At 42.7% G+C, this 27,866-nt stretch overlaps 2 long non-coding RNA genes across 3 annotated transcripts; both read left to right on the top strand.

Annotated features, from left to right (window-relative positions):
- The first annotated feature begins 402 nt into the window (after window positions 1–402).
- Window positions 403–3,180, top strand: LOC109502373. Of its 2 annotated transcripts, XR_006584369.1 has the most exons (4): window positions 403–460; window positions 1,482–1,612; window positions 1,773–1,926; window positions 3,127–3,180. It is a non-coding gene; the product is annotated as an uncharacterized LOC109502373 (long non-coding RNA). The 2 variants fall into 2 exon arrangements; XR_002744519.2 differs by lacking the exon at window positions 3,127–3,180 and having other exon boundaries at window positions 1,773–1,993.
- An 8,741-nt stretch (window positions 3,181–11,921) lies between these two features.
- LOC123379650 lies at window positions 11,922–15,545 on the top strand. Its single transcript, XR_006584370.1, has 3 exons — window positions 11,922–12,808; window positions 13,249–13,366; window positions 14,849–15,545. It is a non-coding gene; the product is annotated as an uncharacterized LOC123379650 (long non-coding RNA).
- Window positions 15,546–27,866: the final 12,321 nt, after the last annotated feature.

The following is a 27,866-nucleotide window of genomic DNA, read 5'->3' as shown; positions in this document are numbered from 1 at the left end:
ATCTTACATATATTTGTTAAATTCATGTAGTGTTCTCATATTTTTACTGGCTATTATGAAATATGCCTTTTAAAAATGTTTATTTCCTGGTTTTTTTCTGGTCTTCAAACTGTGTGTGCGTGTGTGTGTGTGTGTGTGTGTGTGTGTGTGTGTTTATATTCTCAGAAGGAGCTAGATCTAAGCTCCTTCTGAGAGGGCCGGCCTACGCCTGCCAACCCTATCTTGTTCTGTGTCCTTCACCTAGACCACGCCTCCTCCCCTTGAGTAACCTCCCGCTCACCCTTTCAAACTTCCTGATCAAAACACGCCCAGCGACCTGCGTAACAGGACTCCAACTCTTCCCCAGCCAATCAGCTGAGGCCACAGCCATTACCTCACCAACTGCCCCTAGACCCCTATAAAACCTTTGTGCTTTTGAAACTCGCTCTCTCCCCGGTATCTCACCACTGCGTCAGTGCAGGTAGGGGATTGAGCTCGAGCTAGCTCGAATAAAGGCTCTTTTGCTTTTGCATCGGACTCGGCTCCCTGGTGGTCTTTGGGGATCATGAATTCTGGGCATAACATTTGGGGGCTCAGCCCGGGATCCCCAAGACCCCTGAGGGACCCCCGACCCGGAGAGCCTGACCGGCCACGGTTAGTGTCTGTCTGTTTGTTCTGTCTTTTCTGTGTGAGCTCATTTCTGGAATTCTGGTAGTGCCCGACGCAGTCTAAGTGGACGCACTGGAGGACCACGGGCCGGGAGTTTTGGAAGACGTTCTGATTCTCCCTTCTGGAGGGACGTGGCATCCCCTCATCTGTTTTGGAGGGATGTGGAATCCCCTCAAAGGTCTGAGACAAGGCGGGTTGCTCCCGCTGGTCGGCGTGAGGCCGTCATCTAGCTTTCGGTTTTGGAGGGACGTGGAATCCCCTCAAAGGTCTAAGCTAGCTTTCAGTTTTGCTTCCATGGAGTTGGAAGACTTTCTAGGGGCCCTCTGTTTGTCTGTTTTTGTGTTTCTCTGTTTTGTTCTGTGGACTTACTGGACGGACATTATGGGACAGACTCAGACTACTCCTCTAAGTATTATGATTGATCACTTTAAGGATGTGAGGGGAAGAGCTATCAACCTCAGTGTGGAAGTCCGAAAGGGTCGGTGGCAGTTTTTTTGTTCTAGCGAGTGGCCAACTTTCAATGTCGGATGGCCACCAGAGGGGACCTTCGACCTCCCTACCATCCACCGAGTCAGGAGTATCATCTCTCAGCCTAAGACGGGCCATCTTGATCAGCTCCCTTACATCATCACTTGGCAGGACCTTGTAGAAGACCCACCCTCTTGGCTTAAGCCCTTCCTAGCCCCACTCCCTCCAGAGCCAAAACCCATTCTTGCTTTGCAGGGGACAAAGAAGAAGGAAAGTCTTACCCAGCCTTCAGCACCCCTCTACCCTGTCTTACAGGGGGGTACTGAAGAAGAATTAATTTTTCCTCCCCTGTATAACCCCTCTAGGATGCCGGAAGAACACCATCCTCCCCCTCCGCGGGAGGCGGAAATGCTCCAGTGGGAAGCCCGCCCTTTACCAGACAAAGGGCTCAGAGGGAGCAACCCGCCTCCGCCGCCGACTCCACTATTCTGCCCCTGTGAGCCACCGGACCCCCAGACGTGGAGGGGAATTAGCCCCATCACTATTGGCCTTTCGCCACTAGTGACCTCTACAATTGGAAAGCTCAGAATCCTAAGTTTTCCAAGAAACAGGCAGGGCTTATTGATTTATTAGACTCTGTTCTTTTTATCCATCAGCCCACGTGGGACGATCGCCAGCAGCTTTTGCAGGTCCTGTTCACGACTGAAGAAAGAGAAAGAATCCTCAGTGGGGCCTGAAAGCTAGTTCCAGGCGCAGACGGGAATCCCACCACCAACCAGGCTCAGATAGATGCCTTCAACACCGCAGAAGGTAAGGAGAGGCTCCAGGTCTACCGCCAGACTCTAATGGGGGGTCTCCGAATGGCTGCTAGGAAGCCAACCAATTTGGCCAAGGTAGGAAATGTACAACAGGGAAAAGATGAATCTCTGGCTGCCTTTTTAGAATGGATCATGGAGGCATTCCATACCTATACCCCCATGGATCCAGAGGTTCCGGAAAGCAAGGCAGCTGTTTTCATGGCCTTTGTAAACCAATCAGCCATAGACATTAGGAGAAAATTACAGAAAATAGATAGACTAGGAGAAAAAAGTCTGCAGGACTTACTGGTGGTAGCCGAAAAGGTATATAATAACCGGGAGCCTCCTGAGGACAAGCAGGCTCGCGCCATGGCGGCTGCCAGCAGTAAGCAGACTCGAGACCTGGACAGAATACTACTAGCTATCACTGCTGACTTCCCCGAGGAACGAGACCGCTGTCTCCAGCAGCTGGCAGACGACGCAAGAAAAGGTAAAGGAACCACCAAGGGGGGAAGCAGAGGCTGCAGAAGGATCAGTGCGCATACTGCAAGAAGATAGGGCATTGGGCCCGAGATTGTCCAAAAAAGGCCGGCAGGAAGGGAAGCAAGACTGATCAAGTAAAAGTCCTAGAGCTAGATGAACTAAGTGATTAGGGGAGTTGGGGTTCGGACCCTCTCCCCGAACCCAGGGTAACTCTTAAAGTGGAGGGGACCCCTGTTGACTTCTTGTCGACACCAGAGCACAACATTCGGTCCTTCGCACCCCACAAGGAAAGCTAGCCAGGAAGAAGTCCTGGGTACAAGGGGCAACTGGTATGAGCCAGTATTCATGGACTACCCGAAGAACAGTAGATTTGGGAACCGGCCGGGTATCCCACTCCTTTATGGTAATACCAGAATGCCCCTACCCGCTGTTAGGACGGGACTTACTGACCAAGATTGGAGCTCAGATAACTTTCAGACAAGGGGGGCCTCAGGTCACCGATGGCAAGGGCCACTCCATCCAGGTCCTGACCATGAAACTGGAGGATGAATACCTCCTCCACCAGGAGGTGCTCCCGAGAGAGAATAATATAGACAGATGGCTACAAGAATTTCCCTCGGTTTGGGCAGAGATGGGGGGGATGGGACTAGCCACTCACAGGACCCCAGTCCTGGTAGAGCTCAAGCCAGGAGAGAGTCCGGTAAGGATCAAACAATACCCCATGTCTCAGGAGGCCCGGAAGGGGATCCAGCCACACATCCGGAGACTACGAAGCCTAGGGGTACTAGTTCCTTGCCAGTCTGCCTGGAACACCCCCCTACTGCCGGTCAAAAAGCCTCACACAAATGACTACCGACCGGTACAAGACCTCCGGGAAGTAAATAAGAGGGTCGCGGACATACACCCAACTGTTCCCAACCCATATACTCTCTTGAGCTCCTTGGCGCCCTCCAGGGTCTGGTATACTGTACTAGATTTAAAGGACGCCTTCTTCAGTCTGCCGTTGGCACCCCAGAGCCAACCCTTGTTCGCCTTCGAGTGGCATGATCCGGAGGAGGGCTACAGTGGGCAACTCACCTGGACACGGCTACCTCAGGGATTCAAAAATTCACCCACCATCTTCGACGAGGCACTACACGAGGACCTGGGTGAGTAGAGAAGGGAGCACCCTGGCCTCACCCTTCTACAGTACGTAGATGACATCCTGATTGCTGCCTACATGGCCAAAGACTGAGCGAGGGACCCAGGACCTGCTGGCTACCCTGGGGGCCTTAGGGTACCGGGAATCCGCAAAGAAGGCTCAGATATGCAGGGAGAGGGTAAGTTACCTGGGATATATCCTGGAGGGAGGACAGCGGAGGTTATCAGATGCCAGAAAAGAAACTGTCCTAAAGATCCCTACTCCCACCTCCCGAAGAGAAGTAAGGGAATTCCTAGGATCAGCCGGCTACTGCCGCCTCTGGGTTCCAGGTTTTGCTGAGATCACCAGGCCCCTATATGAAGCTACCAAAGAGGGGAAAACATTTAAATGGACTGAAAAAGAAGAAACTGCCTTTAATCAGTTAAAAAAGGCCCTCCTAAGTGCCCCAGCCCTGGGCCTACCAGACATTACGAAGCCCTTCCACTTCTTTGTAGACGAACATAAGGGAATAGCAAAAGGGGTTCTAACTCAAGCCTTAGGCCCCTGGAACCGTCCAGTGGCTTACCTGTCTAAGAAACTAGACCCAGTGGCTGCTGGCTGGCCACCATGCCTAAGAATTATTGCAGCGACAGCACTCCTAGTCAAGGATGCAGACAAACTGACCCTAGGACAGGAGATCTGGATCACGACCCCACACGCCATTGAAGGGGTCCTGAAACAGCCTCCAGATAGATGGATGAGCAATACACATATGACTCATTACCAGAACCTCCTACTCAACCCTCCACGAGTGTGGTTCCACCCCAGTGCAGCCCTCAATCCTGCAACCCTGCTGCCCATCCCTGACCTAGGTGCTCCACTACATGACTGTGCAGGAATCATGGAACAAGTACATGGATTCCGGACGGACCTGACCGACCGGCCCCTCCCCGATGCCGAGGCTACTTGGTTCACTGATGGCAGCAGCTTTGTGCGAGACGGACACAGGTATGTGGGTGCAGTGGTGGTCACTGAAACGGACACCGTATGGGCGGAGGCTCTACCCTCCAGGACGTCAGCTCAGCGAGCAGAGCTCATAGCCCTCACCAAGGCGCTGATGCTGGGAGCTGGAAAACGGCTTAACATCTATACAGACAGCTGTTATGCATTTGCCACAGCTCATATTCATGGGGCAATTTATCAGGAGAGGGGGTTACTGACGGCAGAAGGATGGACTATAAAAAATAAGCAGGAGATACTTAACCTGCCTGCGGCCTTATGGCTTCCTGCCAAGCTAGCCATCATCCACTGCCAAGGGCACCAAAAAGCTGATAACCCAGTAGCTAGAGGTAATCGAAAGGCTGACCAGGCAGCCAAGGCAGTAGCCCTTACTTCAGTCCCCACCATGACCATACAACTACTGGACCCGGGAGACCCAGTTTTACCAGACCAGCCCAAATACTCCCAGGAGGAGTTACAGCAGATCAAGAAACTCCCCATGGCCCAGGAGATAAAGGGATGGTGGTATACACCTAACAAGGAGCTCATGCTGCCAGACCGGCTCGGAGTCTCAGCATTAGAGCACATGCATCGGTCTACTCACATGGGGGCCCGAAAATTAAAAGACTTAATCCGACATGCCGGAATCAAGATTCACCAACAGGACACCAAAATAGAGCAAGTTGTATCTGCCTGCAAGACCTGCCAACTCACCAACGCGAGAGCCACATCAAATAAAAAAGGAACCAGGCTCAGAGGCACCAGACTGGGAGCCCAATGGGAAGTCGACTTCACTGAAGTCAAACCAGGAAAGTATGGTTATAAATATCTTTTAGTATTTACAGACACCTTCTCTGGCTGGGTGGAGGCATATCCAACCAAGCATGAAACGGCTCAGATGGTGGCTAAGAAGCTACTAGAAGACATCTTACCCAGGTATGGTTTTCCTGCCATGGAAGGATCAGACAATGGACCAGCTTTTATCTCGCAGGTAACACAGGCAGTAGCCAAGGCGGTGGGGGCAAACTGGAAATTACATTGTGCTTATAGGCCCCAGAGCTCAGGACAGGTAGAAAGAATGAATAGAACCCTAAAAGAGACCCTTACCAAATTAACCATGGAGACTGGCGGGGACTGGATGACTCTCCTACTGTACGCCCTTTACCGGGTTAGAAACACTCCTTACACTCTGGGTTTTACTCCCTAGGAGATCATGTTTGGCAGGCCACCCCCTGTTATTCCCAGCCTTCTAGCTGAACTTATTGCTGAGTTTAAAGATCAAGAACTTTTTCTTTCCTTGAGAGGGCTCCAGAGGGTGCACGAGGACATTTGGCCGAGCCTCCGTCCATCTACGAGGCTGGCCCGACCCCGACACCTCATCACTACAGGCCGGGAGACTGGGTCTACGTCAAGAGGCACCACCGAGAGACCCTCGAGCCGCGCTGGAATGGACCCTACATCGTGGTGTTGACAACCCCCACCGCTCTCAAAGTAGACGACATCGCGACCTGGGTCCATCACACCCACGTTCGGCCAGCGGACCCCTCCGCGATCCGGAAGGACTTCTTCATGCGATGGGCCATCAGTTGGGACCAACACAACCCGCTCAAGCTCAAGCTACAGCACATTTGACCCACCTAACATTGGTAACTCTGTTAACTCTGCTTGTCATTGCTCATGCTGCCGGGAGTCCCCACGCCCCCCAAAACATCACCTGGCAGATCATAGACACCAGCTCGGGGACAATACTTAATCAGACCTCCCAGAGCCACCCCAGGGACACTTGCTTCCCAGAACTTTGCGAACCCTCCAAACTCTGTTCCCTTGTCACTATAAATGCAGCCGGTCCCATGATTGGGTCCCTAAGCTACATGACAAGGGGGGAATGAAAGGGCGGGCCTACGCCGGCCAACTCCATCTTGTTCTGTGTCCTTCACCTAGACCACGCCTCCTCCCCTTGAGTAACCTCCCGCTCACCCTTTCAAACTTCCTGATCAAAACACGCCCAGCGACCTGCGTAACAGGACTCCAACCCTTCCCCAGCCAATCAGCTGAGGCCACAGCCATTACCTCACCAACTGCCCCTAGACCCCTATAAAACCTTTGTGCTTTTGAAACTCGCTCTCTCTCCGGTATCTCTCACCGCTGCGTCGGTGCAGGTAGGGGATTGAGCTCGAGCTAGCTCGAATAAAGGCTCTTTTGCTTTTGCATCGGACTCGGCTCCCTGGTGGTCTTTGGGGATCACGAATTCTGGGCATAACACTTCTGTGAAATTATAAAAATCTCACAGTGATTTCTGGTAGTTGATCCAATGATCAAATGATCTAAGTCATGAATAATCTGTGAGTGCTATGGCACTATTTTGATAGTAAATGTTGACATTTAGTGAGTGTTTAATATATTCTAGATATTGTTTTAAGTATTTGCACACATTATTTCTAATACCCGCAAACAGTCCTATGAAAGAGGTACAATGAAAGAGGCAGATGAAGAAACTGAGGCCTACAAAGATTTTTTTTTATATATAAGATATATATATGTATATCTTAGGAAAAAGGTGAAGGTTGCATTAATAAGTTAATTTGTCCTGAATTGCCTAATATTTCCTCTACTCTCACTTTACCCCATTATATAATGGGTGTGATTTTATAAGAAGGAACTGAAATGTGAAGACTGTGTTATTCTGTGCTGTGAACAGGATGTTCGGTAAAATCTGATTAAAAGAATATTTTTCTTGACTAGGCTTGGGCTGCTGTATTGCTCTTTCTTTGGTGATCAACCAGATTAGTCTTTTGCATATTTTTAATTATTCCAGCATCTTAAAAGATTATAAACTCTACAAGAGCAAAGGGCTGTTAATGAAGTACCACACAAAGAGCAATGTTTGCTTGCTACAAAGTAGCTACCCCTATAGCTCATAGGCACAGACCCGAATCTAGGCTCTCTTTTCAGGTTTCCTCCTGGGTCCAGGCCTGCTTCCTTCCGGCAGGAGGCACTTTCCTCTGCAAACTTCACTGCTACTGGGAAACCCCTGATTATCCCCAACATTTACATGTCTCAGAGTACACACAGTTACCAACCAGAGATAAGATCTCCACCAGAAAGAGAAAGATGTTTTTCAAACAATTTAAAAGGTGACCATTTGAACTCTACTGAAATTGACATCTTTCTAAGATAGTTAACCAGGGGAATAATTGTTCCATTTGTGTGAAACTCTACTCTTCTACATAAATGTGGTTCTGTTCAGAATTCTATCTTAATTACTTTTATTCATGAAAACAGTTCATTGATCACTTCATGTTTCCCTAAAAGAAAAATATTTTAACACTTCAAAAATTTTCTGTAACCATAGATCTTTATTATATTTTTTCTTGATCGAGTTATCATTATAATTGTTAGCATAAGAACAATTTCTTAACCCCTTACCTCAAATCCTGAAATTCAAAAATAATTTGAAACTTGGAAAAGTGAAAACACTTTTCTAAATTAGTAACAAACTGGGGCGCCTGGGTGGCTCAGTCGGTTAAGCGTCCAACTCCGGCTCAGGTCATGATCTCGCTGTTTGTGAGTTCAAGCCCCGCGTCGGGCTCTGTGCTGACAGCTCAGAGCCTAGAGCCTGTTTCAGATTCTGTGTCTCCCTCTCTCTCTCTGACCCTCCCCCGTTCATGCTCTGTCTCTCTCTGTCTCAAAAATAAATAAACGTTAAAAAAAAAAATAAATTAGTAACAAACATATTTGGCAACTAAAACTGTCTAAAATTGATATAGTACAGGTATAGTCTGACAAACATCCAAAAATGTATTACACGTTTTGATAAGTATGAAACATTAGAATTCCATTGGCACTGAATTTCTTAGTAAGAAGGATAGTGACTTTTTAAAAAGTTAGCTTTAAAAATCCATGAGTGGGGCGCCTGGGTGGCGCAGTCGGTTAAGCGTCCGACTTCAGCCAGGTCACGATCTCACGGTCCGTGAGTTCGAGCCCCGCGTCGGGCTCTGGGCTGATGGCTCAGAGCCTGGAGCCTGTTTCCGACTCTGTGTCTCCCTCTCTCTCTGCCCCTCCCCCGTTCATGCTCTGTCTCTCTCTGTCCCAAAAATAAATAAAAACGTTGGAAAAAAATTTTTTTTTAAAAATCCATGAGTAAATATTAATTTTTGCTAGAATGAGTCAAGGGTAAGCATCAACTCTATTGCTTTTGCGGTTGTTTTTAAACACTCAGGTTCTAAGTCTTTCATATAAATTTAAGTAGATGGAAGTGGAAGATGTTTTGTTACAGAAATGTTACCAAGTTCATGGAATTTTTTATGTGCCTATGTTAGTAGTCAGCTTACAATTTAAGTTCTCTCTCAATGTCTTTTACTAGCTGTGCAAACAAGGAATATGAGACCCATCGAACTTGCAATAGAGTTTTTCTACCCACTCATGAGAGATATTCACATTCTGCATATCAACACTAATATTTCAAATTGTTCCCTTTTGTGGTACCTTGAAGTTGTTTACAACCTAAGGAATTTCCCATAGCAATTTAGAATGAGTGTGATGTTTGGCTATTTTCTGGAAAGTAGAGAAAGGGATTTTCTAGCCAAAAGTGCTTTTTCAGGGACATCAACTTTAGGAGAGAGTATGAATGGAAGTTAGGTATCTGGAAATGGATTCTCTAAAAATTATGCTTGGCATGTTTTGATTATCCACAGGAGTACATAAACCCTGCAGAACATTGCTACAAGCAACAAGGAACCACCGATTACACTGATCAGAGTAGTATTATGTTCAGGTTTGAGTTTTCGAAAGATCACTCTGGCTTTGGAGAAGAGAGATCAATAGGCAGGTGGTGAATTGCAGTGGCTAAAGGAGTAAAGCTGAGGCCACTCAGACCATGCCAGGAAATGGGAGTTAGGGAACGTGCTGTCAAATTCTACAAGGGGTAGCTCAGAACTACAGACTGGTATTATTGACTCATGATTTCCTTGATGTGTTACATTTACCCCCACCCTGGGAACTGTGTAAGAACTCCAGGGAACAATGGAACAAATTTCATATATATTTGAAATTACCTTGAGAGTTTGGTTTTTTTTTAGAATAGAAAATTAAAAACAAAATACCAAGAAATGATGAATCATTTCCTGGAGTTGTGTATGTTTTAGAAACTGGTAAACCAGATCAACTACTACTCCTGTAAAGAAATTATTTTGGATAAACTGGCCTGGGCAATATGCTTTGAACTTATTCTACCGAAATACTTTGCATTCTTTAAAGATGATCTCATATGTGATCTGATTTCTGAAAATTTCTCAAATGGAGCCAACTTAAAGCAATTTCCATTTTGTACTGAAATGTTTACAATTAATTTCTAATACCCTATGTTTGCCCATTTTTCCCCATATTGTCTTGAGACCTCTGTTCGGAGGTTATAATAAATTATTGTTAATTATAGACACTAAGTAGTCAGTTCTACCAAGTTTATATCTTGTACAACCCATGAGATTTTAAGTTAGAAGTAATATGAGCTTCTGGAGATGGGACCTGAGTCTAAAGCTTCTCTGAGCCTTCCAGAGGGTCCAATGCAATGTTATACAGAGCAGGCTCAGTAAATACTTGTCACCTGATGAAATTATTCCTCTTGGGTAGTAGCATCCTTCTCTTCGTGACCATTTAGAGAGGCTATCTTCTTACTCCAAGTTTTTTTTTTTTAATCATTAGTTTCCGTGTTTCAGTAAAATAGTTGAGCGATCAAGTAAACAAGAAGAGAAATGAAGGTGACAGCAAGGTCATCTTTACTTATAAGGCTCATTTTTTAGGCACTTCCCTTCAATCCCATTATTACAGGGTTTCAGTACCATGTCGACTTTACTCTTTGGTTTAAGATTGATCTGAGACTTAAATGTCCAGGGATGAAAAGAGATACAGGAAGAGAGTATGTATTTAACTCCTATTATACAAGAGATGACTTATATGTGCTGTCCTATCACACCAGTAATCTCTTGGGCAAGGTTGGAGGGACAAAAAGCTAAGAATAAGGTATCCGCTCTCAGCAATCCTTGAAGGTCCTTCCTACTCCTCAGGGATTTTCAAATCCCAGATACCTTCAAGAAACCCAGGCCATGGACACTCATCTAAGCTTCCATATGGAGATGTTTTATAAAAACATCCAGAATCAGATCGAGGGAGTGAACAACTTGCCCTGCTTTCCTGTAGATCACTCAAACTATCAAATTCTTTCCAGTATCAGAGAGAAGGAAACAGCAATAATAGGAGCACTGAAAACATCCAGCTCACGTCTTCGGTTAGTTGAGATCTCAGGCCTGCTTCACAGAAAAAAAACTACAGTAACATACCAGTCTCTGGGGCCAGGGGGAATGGCTTCCCATATAGGTAGACTCCAATAATGAATTGCAAAATAAGTGTGGGCCTGTATCTAGAGAAAGATTGTGTAAGGCCGAGGCAATCTAGCTTTGGGAACTGATGATCTCTGTGCGTCCACTTGAGTCATGGCTTCTTGAAATCTAGGTGAGCATAGTTTTAGATCAAGATCTATACTGCTAGAGAAGCATGAGGAAGGGGGAAGAATACTACTAGACATTTTTGAAAGGTCAAATTTGAATCTTGATTTTGTGACATTGACTTTGAGCTAGGCACTTAAGCTCTCTGGAGCTAAACATCCTTTTCTGCAAAAAAAAAAAAAAAAAAAAGGAATAATGATACCCACCCTGATTACACCACAGAACCATCATGAGCATCAAATTTATTCCATCAATTTTAAGCAAATATTTACCACATACTTTCTATGTGTCAGGCACTCTGCTACATGCTGGGATAAACTGGTGAGCACAGATGTGTTTCGTGGCCTTGTGTAGCTTCAGGCTAACACAAGTTTCTTCAACCTCAACACCATTGATCTTTTGTACTGAATAATGTTTTGTTTTGGGAGGCTATCCTGCACATATCCTGTAGCAGCATCTCTACCCTCTAGATGCTGGTAATGTCGCTGCTCCCTCTCATGACAACCAAAAAATGTTTCCAGACATTGCCAAATCTCCCTGGGGAGGCATAATTATCCTCAGTTGAGGACCACTGATCTGATGGAAAACAGGTGGCTTCTGAGAAAGGGAAAACAGTTTTATTTTCCTTCTCCTACTGGATGTTAATTGGGAAGCATCTCCTGGTGGCAGCCATCTTATGGCCAAAAGGAGAACAGACTGATGCTTTAAGTGGCAGAATGGAAGGATGGGAATAGCTTGGCACCCTGGAAACATAGTATAGACTTAATCCCTGGAGTTGGCCCTAGCTCTGATCCTCTGGACTTGCTGTTACGTGAGACAGCGCATTTCCAAATCATTTAAGCAACGGTTTCTGTTGCTTATAGCTAAAAGAATCCTAGCTCATATGACCTTACTTCATCTCTTCTCATGTATCATATATAAAATCAGTATCCTTATTCATTCTTTGTTTTGTAATAAGGATAAAAAATTCATATAATATCTTGCCCATTGTTGGACATACTGAGTGTATTTAATCAAGTCACCAGTATCATTACAATGCTTATCACTTATCACTTAGCCACCTAAGACACTCAGCGTCATTTATGTATGTTTCTGTTTCATGCTGCTCCTTAATATGTGCTTCAAATGCTAATTTTTATCAGATATTTCCTTGGAGAATGTTCCTTTAAACATACTTTGCAACTTGCCAGTCACTATTATATGTTAACCCAATAACCATTTAAACCTATAGCATTTTTGGTAACCTCGCTATTCTCACCTCTCTCCATGTCTCACTTCTCTTCAGATTGCATGCCTCGCCTATAGCGGAAGGGAGGATTATTGTGCTCCTCTCCCTTTGGTGCAAAGAGTTACATGCTAGGAGAGACATGAGATTAAAACTGGATCTCCAGTTAGGAAGGAACGTGAACGTTATGACCCTCCCAGTGATGCAGTGTTAAATGTCCTTCTTACCTACACTGTAGTAGCCAGTCAGGAGGTTTGTGGTCCCTACACAAACGAACTGGTGCCCACCTCATCCAGCTTTCCTTTCCTTCCTGATCACAAAGGAACACACTCTGTGCCCTTCCAGTCAGGGGGAGCTGTGTGACTAATCTGGACAGCTGTCTGAACAAAAGTGACATGGGTTATTCTGGCACAGCAACATCTGAGAGTGGGCATGAGCTCTGCAAGTTCTCTCTTTTGTAACTTTGGAAGCTATTTTTTCCAGATGGTGTAGCCACAAAATGGAAGGAGTCTGGACCCTGTTCGGAAGGGAACAGCCACAGAGAGCTGTCTGATCTGAAGGAGACTTTGTGAGTGACAATAAACTAGTATGTGTAAGACCACTAGGGTCTGGGCTTATTTGTTACCAAAACAGCCAATCCTATTCAAATACGAGGTATTCCTAATTGTCTGTTTCTTGTCACATGTCCTGTGGTTATACTAAATCACTTTTTATTTCAGATAAAAATCTCTTTTATCTTGAATCATCTGGGAAGGAGGTGTTCCACATTAGTAAATTTTCCAAATACCCAAGTGGAACCAGTATGTTGAACAAACTACTTGTGATCATTTTTCCCCCTTGCCTGAATAAAAATTGGGAAGGTCTCACACATATTTTTTGTTCAATCTTAGAAAACACACAGTGTTACAGTTATTTTAAGTTTCAAGCACATTTTCAATTCAGTATTTGGGATACTTTGTGTATGATTTTAATCAAAAATTTAAACCCACATTTTGTTTTCTCCCCCAGTTGGGTCTGCTTTGAACTGGAGCTCACAGCAGGAATGGGACATTTGGATTTCTCCTTCTCCTGTCCCTTCCCATCTGGTCTTCACATGCTACCTTCCCATATGGCAAAGGGTGGTGAGGTGAGATAAAGTGATGGGAAAGTTTTTACTTGGCTATAGAGCTTTATGTGCTAATGACCCTGGAAGATGATTAAACTGGTAGCTCTGGATGGGCCTAAAAGATAATTAAGGGTGACTTTCTCTTAAAGTGCTTTTGTGAGCTCTATGAAGGTGCTAGGCTAATTCTACTCTTTTCCATTACTTTTGACCTAGGCAGACGCATCATTATTCTCAAAGGCAAGACTTGTGATTACTTTCTCGGTTCTCAGGTATCTTCTTGCTCATCTGGGTCACTCTATTGAATAGGACCCAAGAAGCCTCCACAATGATATGGTCTGTGTGACTCACACATGGTCCACAGGAAACATGCCTATATTGTTTGCCCTGTCAGACTCTGGAATAAAGGCTGATCTCCCTGTGACCGCGACCCTGGCTCTGGGTCCCTAAACTAATCAGTCAACCTCTTCCTCGCTTTCTACATAGCCTACAGTCTGCTTCTGCTTTCTTAGACACCAGTCTTCTCCCTGGTACCTCCCAACTGCAGACGACACACAGAATCTCTCCAAGTGGTCCTCTTGAAGCTCACTTCACTAGGACAGGAGTTGAGAAGATTTTAACTTCACTTCTCCAAAGCGGGTCAAGTAGACACACACAGCAAAGCAAATGCACTCCTCAAAGGCATCTTCTTTCCCTTTTTTTTTTTTTTCTTAACCCAGCCCCACTTTTATTTTTGATCTGACTGAGGAGTTTAAGAGACGTGGACTATTTTCTCAGGGTTATTTTCTTTATAAATCTGATTTGTGAGAATATGAACAAGGGGAGGAGTTATGTCTCCGGCTCATTTTGATATCCCCACGGGTACAGTATGAGCGCTTCAACTGATACTAAGACAACACCTTGTCACATGAAACTTAACTTTTTAAAACAATGGATTCCTTTTTATTCTAATGATTTCTCAGTGACATATATTTTAAATGTGCTACACACTTTGCCTGTAGGCTTAATTATTTGTAGATAACTGAAGAGTTGTATTATGTATATTAGTTATTATATTCATGCCTAAAAATCCATGCTTTTGGGGTGTACTGCTGTATATAAATGTGCTTATTTCTATATCAAATGGTCCCAAATGACTATGCTTTAATAGTAATGTCACATGAAGAAGTTAAAGGAATTGGAGTATTTAGATTGAAGAAAATAAGACATATGAGATATATGAAATTATTCTTTAAACATGTGAAGGGCTATCTTGTGAATGAGGGATTTTAATTATTTTATATTGTCGGGGGAAGAACTAGAAACAATCTATGTGGAATTTTGGCTCAAGATGAGAATGAACTTTCTGATGAATAAAACTGTGGCTTCCAAGGGCTAGTCATTTACAAAACCCTATTTCTCCTTGTCCTGGGCACAAAGTTAGATGCATTTCCCAAGCTTGTTTGCAGTTAGTATGTCCATGTGATTGAATTCTGACCAATGGAACGTGACATTTGCTGCTTTCAGGCCTGCTCCATAAATAACTTCCTTGCACAACCCTCCATGCTCTTTCTCCTTCCACTGGTTTTATGTGGATGCTACTGGAAGCCTCAGAAGCTACATGCCAGAGATGAAAGGAGATGGTGCCCTGAATCAGTGCCTGGAGGGAGCCTACCACCAGTCAGGTAACCTGTTTTGGACTTGACTTGGCTAGATTTATTTGACTTGATTATCTGTTACAGATACTAGCCCTGCCCTAACTAGTATAAGAACCATTCTGGAAATGGAAAGGACTCCATTGGGAAGCACCTCATTCTTTGTAACTAAGGTATTTCCTTCTGCAAAGATGCCTTAGAAGGAATTAACATTTGTACAACAGTTGAATTACATATTCTCCGAGTTTCTCTCTAATCCTGAGCTTTTCATTATTTTATTCGCTCAAAGATTTTTCTAACTTACTACACTCTCAGACATTCATTTGAGAGTTGAAAGCATATTTTCCTTTAACAGTCCCTGAATGTCTCTTCTAATTTGCTGTTTTGAAAATGCTCTGAATATTTTAGACAACCAAACTTGGTAGCTCTGGGCTTAAAATAATGATCACTATGGAAAAAACAGGGTATGAATTGTATAGAGAGAATGATTTTCATTTTTCAATATATTCCTATTCAAATGCAAGGAAAAAAAGATTAGAATGAAATACACAAAATAGCAAAAGTGGTTATTTTGTGTGTTGGCATTGCTGTTGGTGTTTAATTTCTTCTTTAAATTTTTCTGTATTCTATTTTATTTAAGCCAGAGAGAGAGAGAGAGAGAAGAAAAAAGAGAAAGAAAGACAAAGAGAACAATTTTCCCTTGAGTAATCTAAAAAAACCAAATAACTATTAAGGTTACTTTAAAAATTAAAAATAAGCACATCTTAAACTAGGACCTGTGAGGTTGCTGTATGTCATAGGAATGGGACTTTGATTTGCACATTTTGTCATACCCATGATCTCCAGACAATCAGACTCTGTCATCAGCAGTTCAGGTGACTGACCACATGCCCTCCAGCTAAGTGATGCTGCTTTACTGTGCACACATTTCAATTTTATTTATACCCACCATCCAGCCTCCATTTCTCATTGCTCTATAAAAAGGAAAAGCAAGAAAGAAACTGCATTTATAGTTAATATTAGAGATGTTTACCTCATTCTTTATGGCTCATTTCATTAACTGATTATTTATACAGTTTATATACCACTATTGTGACTCCGTGGAAATCTTTGATTGGAGAAATTATTCACAATTGCAGGCCTTAAATGAATGCCTTTTGTGATAAAGAACTGGATAGGGTATTATTTCATATTCCCCATAGAATTATAATTGGATAATTCTCATTATAGCTGTCCTGCGTTTTATTACTCTCTGAGTCCCAGTTTACCTTTCAATTACTCTTCAATTTGTTTTCCCCCTGAAATCTTCAACTATCATTTCGCAAAGTTATAAGAGAAGGATGTTTCTCTGATGTATTTTATTTCTTGCCTTAAGAAATTGTTTCTTGCCTTAAGAAATTTCTTGCCTCACAAACTACCTTGTTTTCTCGTAATTGGAGTTGACCACTATGAGATAATAGAAAATATATATATGTTGGTTTCTGCCCCCGGTTCCTGCACAGGGCTCCCAAAACCCTTATAAATTCCTAAGTGATAAGAGCACAAGGAACAACTTTTGTTCTAATGAGGCGCCTCTGGGTGGGCTCCTGGATGGCCCCCAGGTGGGGACTGGTCACCAGAAAGACCAAGCCAGGATTGGAAGCTTAGAACTTTCAGTCCCACATCTTCTCCTCCAGAGAAGGGAGAGGGGTTGGGGATGGAATTAATAATTGATCCTGCCTTCGTAATTGAGCCTCCATAAAATCCCCATAGTATGGAGTTTGGAGAGCTTCCAGGCTGGAGAAAATATCCACACTGGGAGGGTGATGGCCCCCAGTTCCACGGGACAAACATTCCTGTGCTCAGGACACTCCCAGACTTCATGCCATGTATCTCTTCATCTGGCTGTTCATCTGTGTCCTTTATCATGCCCTTTGATCAACCGGTTAAAGGTAAGTAAGTGTTGCCCTGAGTTCTGTGAGCCACTCTGGCAAATTAATCAAAAATGAGGACGGGGTTGAAGGAACCTCTGATTCATAGCTAGTGGGTGATAATGTGGGCTTGGGACTGGCATCTGAAGTGTATGTGGAGAGAGGGGCAATCTTAGTCTTATGAGACGGAACCCTTAACTTGTGTGATTTGACATTCTCCCCAGAAGATAGTGTCAGAATTAGGTTAAATTGTAAGATACCGAGCTGGTGTCACAGAGGATTGCTTGGTGTGGGGGAAAAGCCTCTATGCATTTCGTGTCAGAAGGGACGTGTCCTGGGTGAGAAGTAAAGGAGACACAGGGATACAGACCCACAGGAGGATGGGACTGGGTTTTTCCCTCTACAGAAGGTAGAAAAGTGAGGTTTTTCCTTTTCAACCTCTGATCTAGGTGGAGATGATAAGTGACTTGGTTGTATGACTCAGATCTTCCAAGCTGCTTTGAGAAATAGTTTTTTAAAATGGCTTTTATGTGAGAGGAAGGGCAGAACTGTACAGCCAGAATCAAGAGGCTAGAAGGGGAACAGAGTAAAACCTAGAAACTGGTCTTGAAGGGTTGATGTAAGAATAAAGCAATAGAGAAGCATAGCAGAAGGAAAAGGGTTTAAAAATGTATTCTGCTCTTGAAGTATAAACTTGCATTTTTTGTCCTTTAATAGAAATTATTTTATTGACATTTGGGTTTTAATGTCAATATTAAAACAGTAATGTGAATTTTACATTCTACCACAGGAAACTATTGATAATCTCAGGAAAAATCTTTAACCTTTCATTTCAGATATTAATTTTGGTCACTTCTATTTACCTCTTATCAGAAGCCATTTATGAAATGCTCTAATTATCTTTGTCCCCTTTCATTTCTTTATTGTTTCCTGTCTGGTTGAATTTTACTTTCTACTCTAACCCTCTGAGTAAGTAACTTAAAAAACCCACATAGTTGTTTCTACTTTAAAATATTTAATTTTTACATAGCATTTCTCTTACTTATATTTTTAAAAATTGTAAGTATTTTCTTATTTGGTCCTCATATTTTCTACAAAATGGAATTGCTATTACCATTCTCATTACAAAAAGAAAAGAACTGAGTTCAGAGAAGTTAAGTTAACTTGACCATGGTCACATAGGTAGTAGGTGGCATACTAGGGCTATGACAAGGTCTGTGGGACCCTAGCTCTCATTGAGAGAGGAATCCCAGAAAAGATTGTGTTCAGGGATAGATACACATGCAAGACAGATATTTTTTTTTTCTCATTCTTTCTAAAGACTTTATAAATGTCAGATTGAAGTGGAGAGAATCAGGGAAGTGGAATGTAATGAATCAGCCCTAGCTTCTGCCTTCAAAGGACTACCCATAGTTTAGCTGAAAGACAATCTACTTTAATAGCTGGGTTTTAGGTTGGATGTGTTATGAGGAGGGAGAAGGTAAGAATGCCCATCTTCCTGGAGGAAGTGATGTCTGATCTCTGTCATGAAAAATGAGCAGAAGTGGTAATGGGACAGCTGGGGAGAGGAAGCCACCAGCCCCAAAGGCAGAGTCATGGGAAGGCTGGATCTAATAGAAGAAGAGCTCTCCAGGGAGAGAAACTGGGATTGTGAAGGCAATAGTTTGGAGCCAGTTCAGGAAGGGTCCTGGAGATAAGGGACGGGGAGTTTGGGTTTTGCCCTGGGGACAATTAGAAGTCCTCAGAAGTTTTAAAGCTGCTGCCTTCAAGTGACTAACTGAGCTACTGCATATCTAGGAAAGACACAGCTTTATCATAATTGACACACTTTGTTAAGAAACAGTTATGATTGTTGTGTCTTTATTCATGTATTTTTTTTGGATTATTCTCTTCTGGTTAGTCTACCAGAAGATAGTTATCAATCCTGGCAGGTGCTTTCAAGTTGATTCATCCATCTGACAGCCAAAGTTTCCCCAGAGTACCTCCAACTTATCTGAGTTCTGGGTCCTTCTCAGATTTTGGCCCACTTAGAAATTTGGGCATCCTTATCTCTGATCTTGAGCTCTTCTGAGACTGTTGGTCTCTAAACGTGGCAGGGGAATTGGAGAGAAAAGGTGAGCAGCAAGGTCCACAAATGCCACCTGAACCAAAGTCACCAAGTGAGTGAATCCTGGCCTCAGCTGCATTCACGTGGCCATTAGAGTGTCCATGTTTAGAAATCAGAAAAGACTTGAGACGTGATGTTTTTTATTGCAATTGTTACCTCATTTTGTCTTCATATTATCTGCGAAATATAATTGTTACTATTCTCACAATAAAAATGAAAAAACTGAGATTCAGAGAAGGCCCCTGGTGACCAGCTCAGCTCATATATGGCCAAGTTGGCTCTGTTAGCTTGTTTCCTTGTTGTGCCTGCTCCAGATTCCTGAGAATTCTGAAGAACAAACATAGTCTGAATGACATTTCACTGCTCTGATCTTTCTCTTCCTCTTCTCACTGTGGTGCAGTAGTTAATGGGATTCAGGCCAAAAGGAAGTGGGAGGAAAGGAAGGAGTCACAATGGGATCCACGCCTAAGCGTTAACTGTGGTATTCTGAGAGCAAAACAGAGGGTATGTTGAAAACCTTAGACTACGAGCCTGATTCTTATGGGAATTTTGATGTCTCCAAATATATTAGTGATTCATCACTGAAATATTACAAAAGAGAACAGAAATGTCCCTTGTGACTACGAAGTTTGAGATGCCCTCATCTCTGCTTCCCTAAAGTCAAGTATTTCATAAGCACGATCTAAGTCAAACAGCACAATTTTATTCATTCTACCTTGAAGAGGAAAAAAAAATCAAAAACTCAAAAAGGCTGCAAAATCAGGTCAAGTTCATATTAGAGCAAGACTAAGGTGGAGGCAGACATAATTTAGTTAAGTTTCAATTCACCTGGGCATAAACTCTTATACAATAGTATTCCCTGTGTTCTGTTTCCCCCTCCCACCCATCCTTCCTAACTCCCTGCAGCATAAACCTCTATGTCTAAAGAATTTTTAAAAATGCATTTTAGCCAGGTATTCCATGTTTTGCCCCTAATTTAGCTTTTCAACTCTTATTAAATAGTCACTTTTATTCCACACTGCACCAGTCAAACTGATTACTTTCTGAGCCCTGGACATCATGGACATCATCTCCACACCTTTCCAAGCAATGTTCCTTCCCCCCTTGAAGCCCTTTCCAGGCTCCTCCAGTTTCCAAAGGCCCTTTGGTTCAACAACTCACCTCTATGCCCAGCCACTTGAGAAGCATTCCCCCATCTCTGCTTCTCCCACTCCATAACATTTTTTTTCTGTTTTAGGTCCTTTGCTACCATTGTGGAGGCTATCTTTTGTTTTGTCCATCCAGGATGCCTATCCTGAGACTGGCTGCACCCACTTCTTGGTTCCTTCTCCAACACCTACTCTGTTTCTTTTTCTGTGGCAATTCCTATGTTCCTGGTCATAGTTGGCTGGTTCTAGATGGAGCTCCTATTTCCAGCTGGAAGTTTAAAATTAGAGTCTTGCTTAAGAATTTTTCAACTATAATTGAGAAAAAAAACTAAGCTTTCTCTTTCAGTGGCCAAAATTGTAAGGTATCACTGTTGGTGGGCTATGGCTTATGTCCATAGAGAACAGGACTACCTAAGTTGATGAGTGAGAAACACAGGTTTGAGAAGAGAGAGTAGGTCCAGACAGCATCCATGTCCTGGTTCCTGTGGTTTCTGAGTTAAACATTCCTTGCATTCCATGACCAATTTGCCAGTTACTTACCTGTTGTCTCTCAGCTCCATCCTGCCTTTCTGTATTCCGCAAACTGCATTTCCCATAACCCTTTCCCAGCTGGCTTCTTTTTCACTTACAGACAACAATAGAGGGAGAGAAGGAGACCCAAAGAGAAGGGCAGGGGGTTCCTTTCTGTTTTCTGGCTGTTATTATCAGTGTCTTCCCAGCAGTGGCAGTTGGCTATCAGTTGCTGACTCATCACCACCGCTCAGAGGAACCAATAGTAGCTGGGGTGCAAACAGCTCCTTCCTCAAAAGTCTGAGCATTAGGTTTCACAGAGCCACTTCTCTGAGATCCACAGTTCTGGAAGCTTACCCCTTTTGTTTTGTGCCCCAGCCAAGGGAGGTCTCCTTCCTGCAGTTACCATCTATGTGTTAGCTCAGGGTTCCTTTTTTGTCCTTTCAGCCTTCCAGCATCCATGAAACTGTTTCCTATAGATGATTCTCTCTGATAACTCATTGGGATTTCTGTTTTTTTCTGGCTGATACATTAAAAAACTCCTTTTTTGTCTAAGGTAGTTTAACTGTTTATTTATTTTGAGATAGAGAGAGAGAAAGCAGGGGGGGTGGCAATAAGAGAGGGGTATGGAGGATCTGAAGCAAAAGATCATGACCTGAGCCAAAGTCACACGCTTGACTGACTGAGCCACCTAGGCGCCCCTGTCTAAGGTAGTTCAACCTGGGGTTCTGTTTCTTGCTATCAGGTTACTCCTAACCAATGCAAGCATGCTTCATGGTTATTAATTAGAAGAGCAGCCACCATGTACTGAATGTTTACTGTATGCAAGGTGCTGTGTCACTACTTTATATGGATACTTTTATTTAATACATTCATCATTATCAAATAAGCATATTGACAAGAAGCATGTTTCAGTGTTCATCTCTTACCCCTAACTACTCCCTGCGCACACACACACACACACACACACACACATGCCTACATGCTGTGTCCCCAAGGCCCCCGCAGGCATATAAGCCCTTTTTTCTCTTCCTGTATCAGCACCAGATAGGCAGACTTCATGCCGGTTGTCAAGGAGCTAGTTTATTCCTGATACCGAAGGGAAAAGGGCCTCTGCATGCCTGCCAGAATGAAGTCCATCTGATACATGAGTGATGTTGCCAAAAGTGCAGGACCAGCCATGCAAGTACTTTCTGTGGTCCCTCCAATAGCCTGGGAACTGTGGAAGGCAAATTTGGCACAAGGGGCATTGGACTTTGAATATATTGAGTTCATTGTTTTCCAGAAACTTATTTTTAAAGCCAAGCCTTACAAGGAAACTTAAGTCAGGGACAGCAGCCTTGACCTCATCTAGCATGTTAAAGGCCCAACTCTCTCATCTGGAGAACTTCTTAGAGACAGGAGACAACTAGAGTCCAGGAATGACAACAGAATAGGTCCAGTATGGGATCATCCTCTGGGCACCAGAACGTTCTGCCTTCATTCCTGATTCTAATAAAGTGAACTCACTGTGTTATTTCCTTATTGTTCAATTAAGTGAAGCTTAGCTAGGGGAAGGGTGTGATTTAACGATAAGTTTGGAGATAATCTGGCAGGGACCAATAATAATATGATGAAGGACCAAATCGATAGGTTTCGTTGCACATCTGGGGAAATTGTAGCAGAGTTAAGATTGGTTAACTTATTTAAGACTACACAATTAAGAACTGAGCTTTGAAATTATTTCACTCAAACCTCATACTTTTAACCATAATATCTTACTGTCTTGTCTCTTTCAGAATATGAACAATACAGAGAGAGAGAGGGAGAGAGATAGAATCCCAAGAAACCTCCACACTGTCTGTGTAGAGCCTGATGCAGGGTTCAAACCCATGAACCATGATATGACATGAGCTGAAACCACTGATTGAGCCACCCAAGTGCCCCTCTATACTCCATTTTTGGCAAGAAACTTTAAAAGAAATTAACTAAATAGATGCATTCAAAGATGGTCCCATTGGAGCACCTGGGTAGCTCAGTAAGTTGAGCATCTGACTCTTGATTTTGGCTTGGGTCATGATCCCAAAGTCATGGGTTCAAACCCTGTGTTGGGGTGCATGCTAAGTGTGGAGCCTGCTTAAGATTCTCTCTCTCTCTCTCTCTCTCTCTCTCTCTCTCTCTCTGTCTCTCTCTGTCTGCCTCTCACCCTTGCTCACATGTTTTCTCTCTCTAAAAAATTTTTTTTCAACATTTATTTATTTTTGGGACAGAGAGAGACAGAGCATGAACGGGGGAGGGGCAGAGAGAGAGGGAGACACAGAATCGGAAACAGGCTCCAGGCTCTGAGCCATCAGCCCAGAGCCCGACGCGGGGCTCGAACTCACGGACCGCGAGATCGTAACCTGGCTAAAGTCGGACGCTTAACCGACTGCGCCACCCAGGCGCCCCATGTTTTCTCTCTCTAAAAAATAAATAAAAAGTAAAATAAAGAAACAAAGATAGACCCCTTGACAGTTGAGATGCAGTTTGCACCTCTGAATTCCTCAGTTTCCTTGACTTGCTCAACTAGATCTCATGCCACCACTGTTAGCCAAGTTTGCCTAGTTCCTGTCAGTCCTGGTTAGGGCCACAAGCATGTTAACAATTTTTGCTCCCATCCATAAAAATTAATTAAAATAATATATTGACCATTTGTTGACTACATGCCACATATTGAACTATGAACTAAAATAGTATTTCCTGTAATCTTCTTGATAAGGTCCACGAGTTAGGCATTATCTCATTATACAAATGGGGAAACTGAGGTTCAAATAGGTGAATTAATTTATGTCCCAAAGCCCCATAGCTGGGCAGCTGCAAAGCCAGGATTTAGAGATAATGCTTTTAATCTCCAAATCACTGTCCTTATCTAGTGCACCAAAGGTAGATGGACTTTGGTGCCACAGACTCAGCCTTGGTGCACTGAATAAACCCTGAGTGCCTGATATATTCCAAGTATTTCCCTTCAACACTCCCGTGGCTGCCCCAGTCCATAGAACTCCAAGTTTCGTTGCCTTGCTTCTCTGCGTAGCCCTCTTGTTATATCCAGGGACAGCTTACTAGCTAGGTCCAATATGCAACTCCGATTTGGCATGTTCCCCTATAGCAACTCCCAGGGACATACTCAATCCCTCTGATGAGAATTCTGATTCTCGTACTTGTCAAAATCACATCCAAACTTGCTCAGTCTGTTAACATTGCGCATGATAACCTTCTCCAGGCTCCATAGATGACCTGGTTTTCCCTCGTCCTGTCCTAATGACCATGCCTGCCATCTTTTCTACAAAGGTTTTATCATGTGGTGTGGTCTAATTCCCTTGAAAATTGGTAACATTTTTCCAGAGTTTAGCTCAAAAGCTGCTTTGGCAGAAGTTGCCTACATCATTATTTTCACTTCTCTCTTCCAGTGTTATGATTGAACTTTTTTGTTAACAATTGTTCATGTAAGAACTTAGCAAAGTAGCCATTTCTGACTGCAGTGCACTTGGAGATATAGCTTTGTGTGATGGTGCAATATCTGATTCCAGGTGGATAATCTAATAGAGGTCAGTTGGCTACCTGAAAGAATTGGAAAGCTTCTAGGCAGACATTCTAGGTAAATAAACTACCTCACTTCCCTTATCTCCATTTCTTCTGCACATTCTCATGCTCCACTCAGGCAAATTTACTCAACATTCCCTTTGTATCATCATCTTAATCAGCCTTGAAGACTTCTTCCATCACACTCTTGGCCCAGAACAATTCAATTCATTCATTTCTTATGTGATAATCTCCTGAATGTGATTGTCTCCTGAATTATCCACAAAACTCCATCAGACAAATTGAAAGCGAATTTGCAATCATCTCTGAACTCTATCATTTTCTAAACCAGCTACTACCTTTTCTCTCTCCTGTCTTACTACCTTACAAACACTTTTATCAGCAAACAGCAGCTATCAAGATTTCTTTAATGCATCGGGTTACATCTTCAGTTACAAACTAATAAGAAGTTAAAAAAGATAATGTTCATTTTAATAAAAATATCACAAGCAGAATTAATTTGATTTATAATCTATTTTAGATTTCAGTGATTACGGCCCACAGGGACCTTAAGAATTAAGCAGTCGGTAATTAACATTAAGCTGAGTGATCAAAGAACTGGATTGGATATCCAAAGGACAGAGTTTCAGTTCTGTCTCTTCTACTAGTCCTCTATAATGGCTGACAATTCTTTTCATATTTTTGGATTCCCTGAAAATACAGAAATTTGGACCACATGGTATTCTAGGTTCTGAAATCTTTCATGGTTACAGCATTTACAAACCCACTTTAATATTTTATTAAGAAACAAATGTTAACTTATTTAGGTTAGATGAATCACTGGGACAGATTTGGGCTGATTTACCAGCCACCCTTCACCACTGAAAGATTCTCCTTCTGGTTCCAACCTGGAAGACTATGGGTTTTATTTTTACTAAGAAAGGAAACTTTTCATTTATGTATTTGACCTTCATTCATTTAAATAGAGTACTACATGCTAGGCATCAGGGTAGGAACCAGAGATGCAAGAGGGAGTAGTACAGAGGAGCTCAGAATACAGAAACAAGCATTAGCCAAATAGTCAAACAATAAATACAATTACACAATGCAGTAAGTGCTATTGTAGCTCTGGTGTAACAGGTTCCCTCACCCACCTACTTTATCTGTTGTGATGCTCCTTACTCTACTATGTGGTAGAGGACAAATGTGTCTGTGCGTGCGTGTGTGTGTGTGTGTGTGTGTGTGTGTGTATGAAGGGGCCCCAGTCTTTATCTTAGCTAATATCTTTGCCTGGACATGAAAGGGTTTTCATAGCCCGGGTTTTGATATCTTACATAAAATGGCAAGGTACAAGTTGTCACTCTGTGAGTGAGACGGATTGCATTTTCGGCTTTCAAATTACTCTCTATATCAATACATTACAAATTACCTAAGAGCAAGCACTCCTTATCAAAGTAAGTATTTTCTTCTAAGATAACTGATATCCTTATGAGTTATGAGAATAACACATTTATCCCATTAACATAACTTTTTACCTTACTCCTTACAAAATAATAATTCTGTCAGGATACTGTCAAAACGTCTGACCTCTTCCTAAACCAATTTATATGATAAGGCCAATTTTATTAGCTTGGAAAGTCTGTGTCTGGACCAGATGGGCCTGATATAAAATATTCTTTTTGATCATATCATCTCTCCCAAGCTAGAAGAATAAAACCAGATGTGTGGAGAAGTTCAGTTCAGTCATTCATTCAATTAAACTATGAAAGAATATAAAACTGAGGTATCCAACTGTATCCAGAGGCCCTGATTATGGGCATTACTAATAAGGAATGATATCAAAAATCTAAAGGCCATCTCACTGAAAGAGGATCTAAAGGCCCCACCAGGAAACACTCAAACCTAATGATTCAAGTCAATGTAGACCATTAGTTTATTTGATGCTATTGGTTCATTCAGTTATTCGTGCAAATGCACACAGCTTTATTTACCATGTATACAATACGATGCCAAAGACAGAAATGCTCTTTATCTAATTTATAATCTAGTTGAGCCTTTTATCTACCACAAGCATACAAACAATATTTATTAGCTACGATAGCCAAAAGGTATATTTTTCTTCTTATAACCTAATACTTCTGCACTAACAGTGTAAAAGATTTGTGTTATTTGGTGTTGGTTGAACATCTCTTTGACTACCCCTTTTCTTTCTTGATTATTGAGAACATAGAGAAAAATGATTTTCTAGGTTGTTGCTGTCTCTCTCTTGTGTGGGAGAAAAGGATTCAACAGGTACCCTGGGAACCCATTAAAGTAAAAAGCATTCTTGAAAAGTGCAGTCAGAGGAATAAACTAAATATCTTAGCATGTGATGACCCATTCTGGAATTTGTGGTTCTATTATTCTTATGGCCTGGTTTCAATAACTGGGGTGTTCATGGAAATGGCATCAGATGAAGGCCACTGTACATCTCAGCACAGATGCTGGCAAAATTTCTACCAAGCATAACTCAGCTCTATAACTAATTGAACAAAAGTAACACAGGGTTGAGTAGCTTGTAATTTCCTGTAGAAGTCTGTAATGTTGGGACTTGAGATCTAACTCAGTGGCATTTGACTTCGTGTTAATAGTGTTTCCTTTTAATGGGATAAATCTTAAGTGTTGTTGGCTTAGTTTTTGAGGGTTTCTTGAGTGTTCTCAAGCCTTGCAGAGTGGTGCTCAGAAAATCTGTCCTTAGTGTCGGGGGATCCTGATGAAAAGCTAATAAACTTCGACTACATTCATTGAAACTTAATACCTTCTGTATCAAGTTGAAAACAGACTACAAGTGGAGTATTGTGTCCTGTTCTGAGTGCTGCACTACAACAGTGACACTGGCAACTATAAAATATAAGGCGCAAGAAGTGCCACCTGGGAAGTAGCCCAGGAGGAAAGTTTTACAAGGATTAGTTAAAAAGAATACTGGATGTTTTCTCTGAAGAAATGAAGACTCACGGTTGGGGAAGATAGGGAAAAGTTAAGGAATTAGCTTGTTTAGGTTTGTTCCAAAAGACTCCATAAAGACTCGGTGGAAATTTCTGGTAGGCAAATTGGCAGGTCAAAAATTAGGAAGAAAATACAGAGCTACTCACATATAGAAAGAGCTATTCTGTCTCAAAACAGAATCCACCCCAGACGATGGTATTCCAGATGACTATAGGGACCTGACTCCCTGGAGTGTGTAAGGGAGAATCCTGTGATTGAAGGAAGTAAATCTGATTTAGGTACAAAAGGCTAAGGTCTTGGAGTTGGGCACACCTGTGTTTGTAGATCAGCTCCATAATTTCTTGGCTATAAATTTGAGTAAAGAATTACCTTATCTGAACCCAAATCCTGCCATCTTAAAAACAGAGGTTAACACCTTCCTCAACATTATTTGTTTTGTTTTGAATAAATAAGACTCTGTTTGTCAATGGCCTATTGAAATGCTTGACACATAGGAGGCAGTTCTCTGAGTAACTTGTAGGGGTTCCTTCTAGTTTTCAGAATCCCAAATTCTAAGAATGATTCTGGGAGTGTATCACATTTTTTGCTAGTTACCTTGTCCTGTGCTAACTCTATCTTTTCTGACACATATTGTGATCCTGCCTAAATATGTTATTTATTGGTTTGGGGTAAGTACCCTGTGGTCAAACCTGT

The sequence above is a fragment of the Felis catus genome, chromosome C1 (assembly GCF_018350175.1).
Source record: "Felis catus isolate Fca126 chromosome C1, F.catus_Fca126_mat1.0, whole genome shotgun sequence".
Lineage (NCBI taxonomy): Eukaryota > Metazoa > Chordata > Mammalia > Carnivora > Felidae > Felis > Felis catus.
This window is presented reverse-complemented; position numbering and strand designations above follow the sequence as displayed.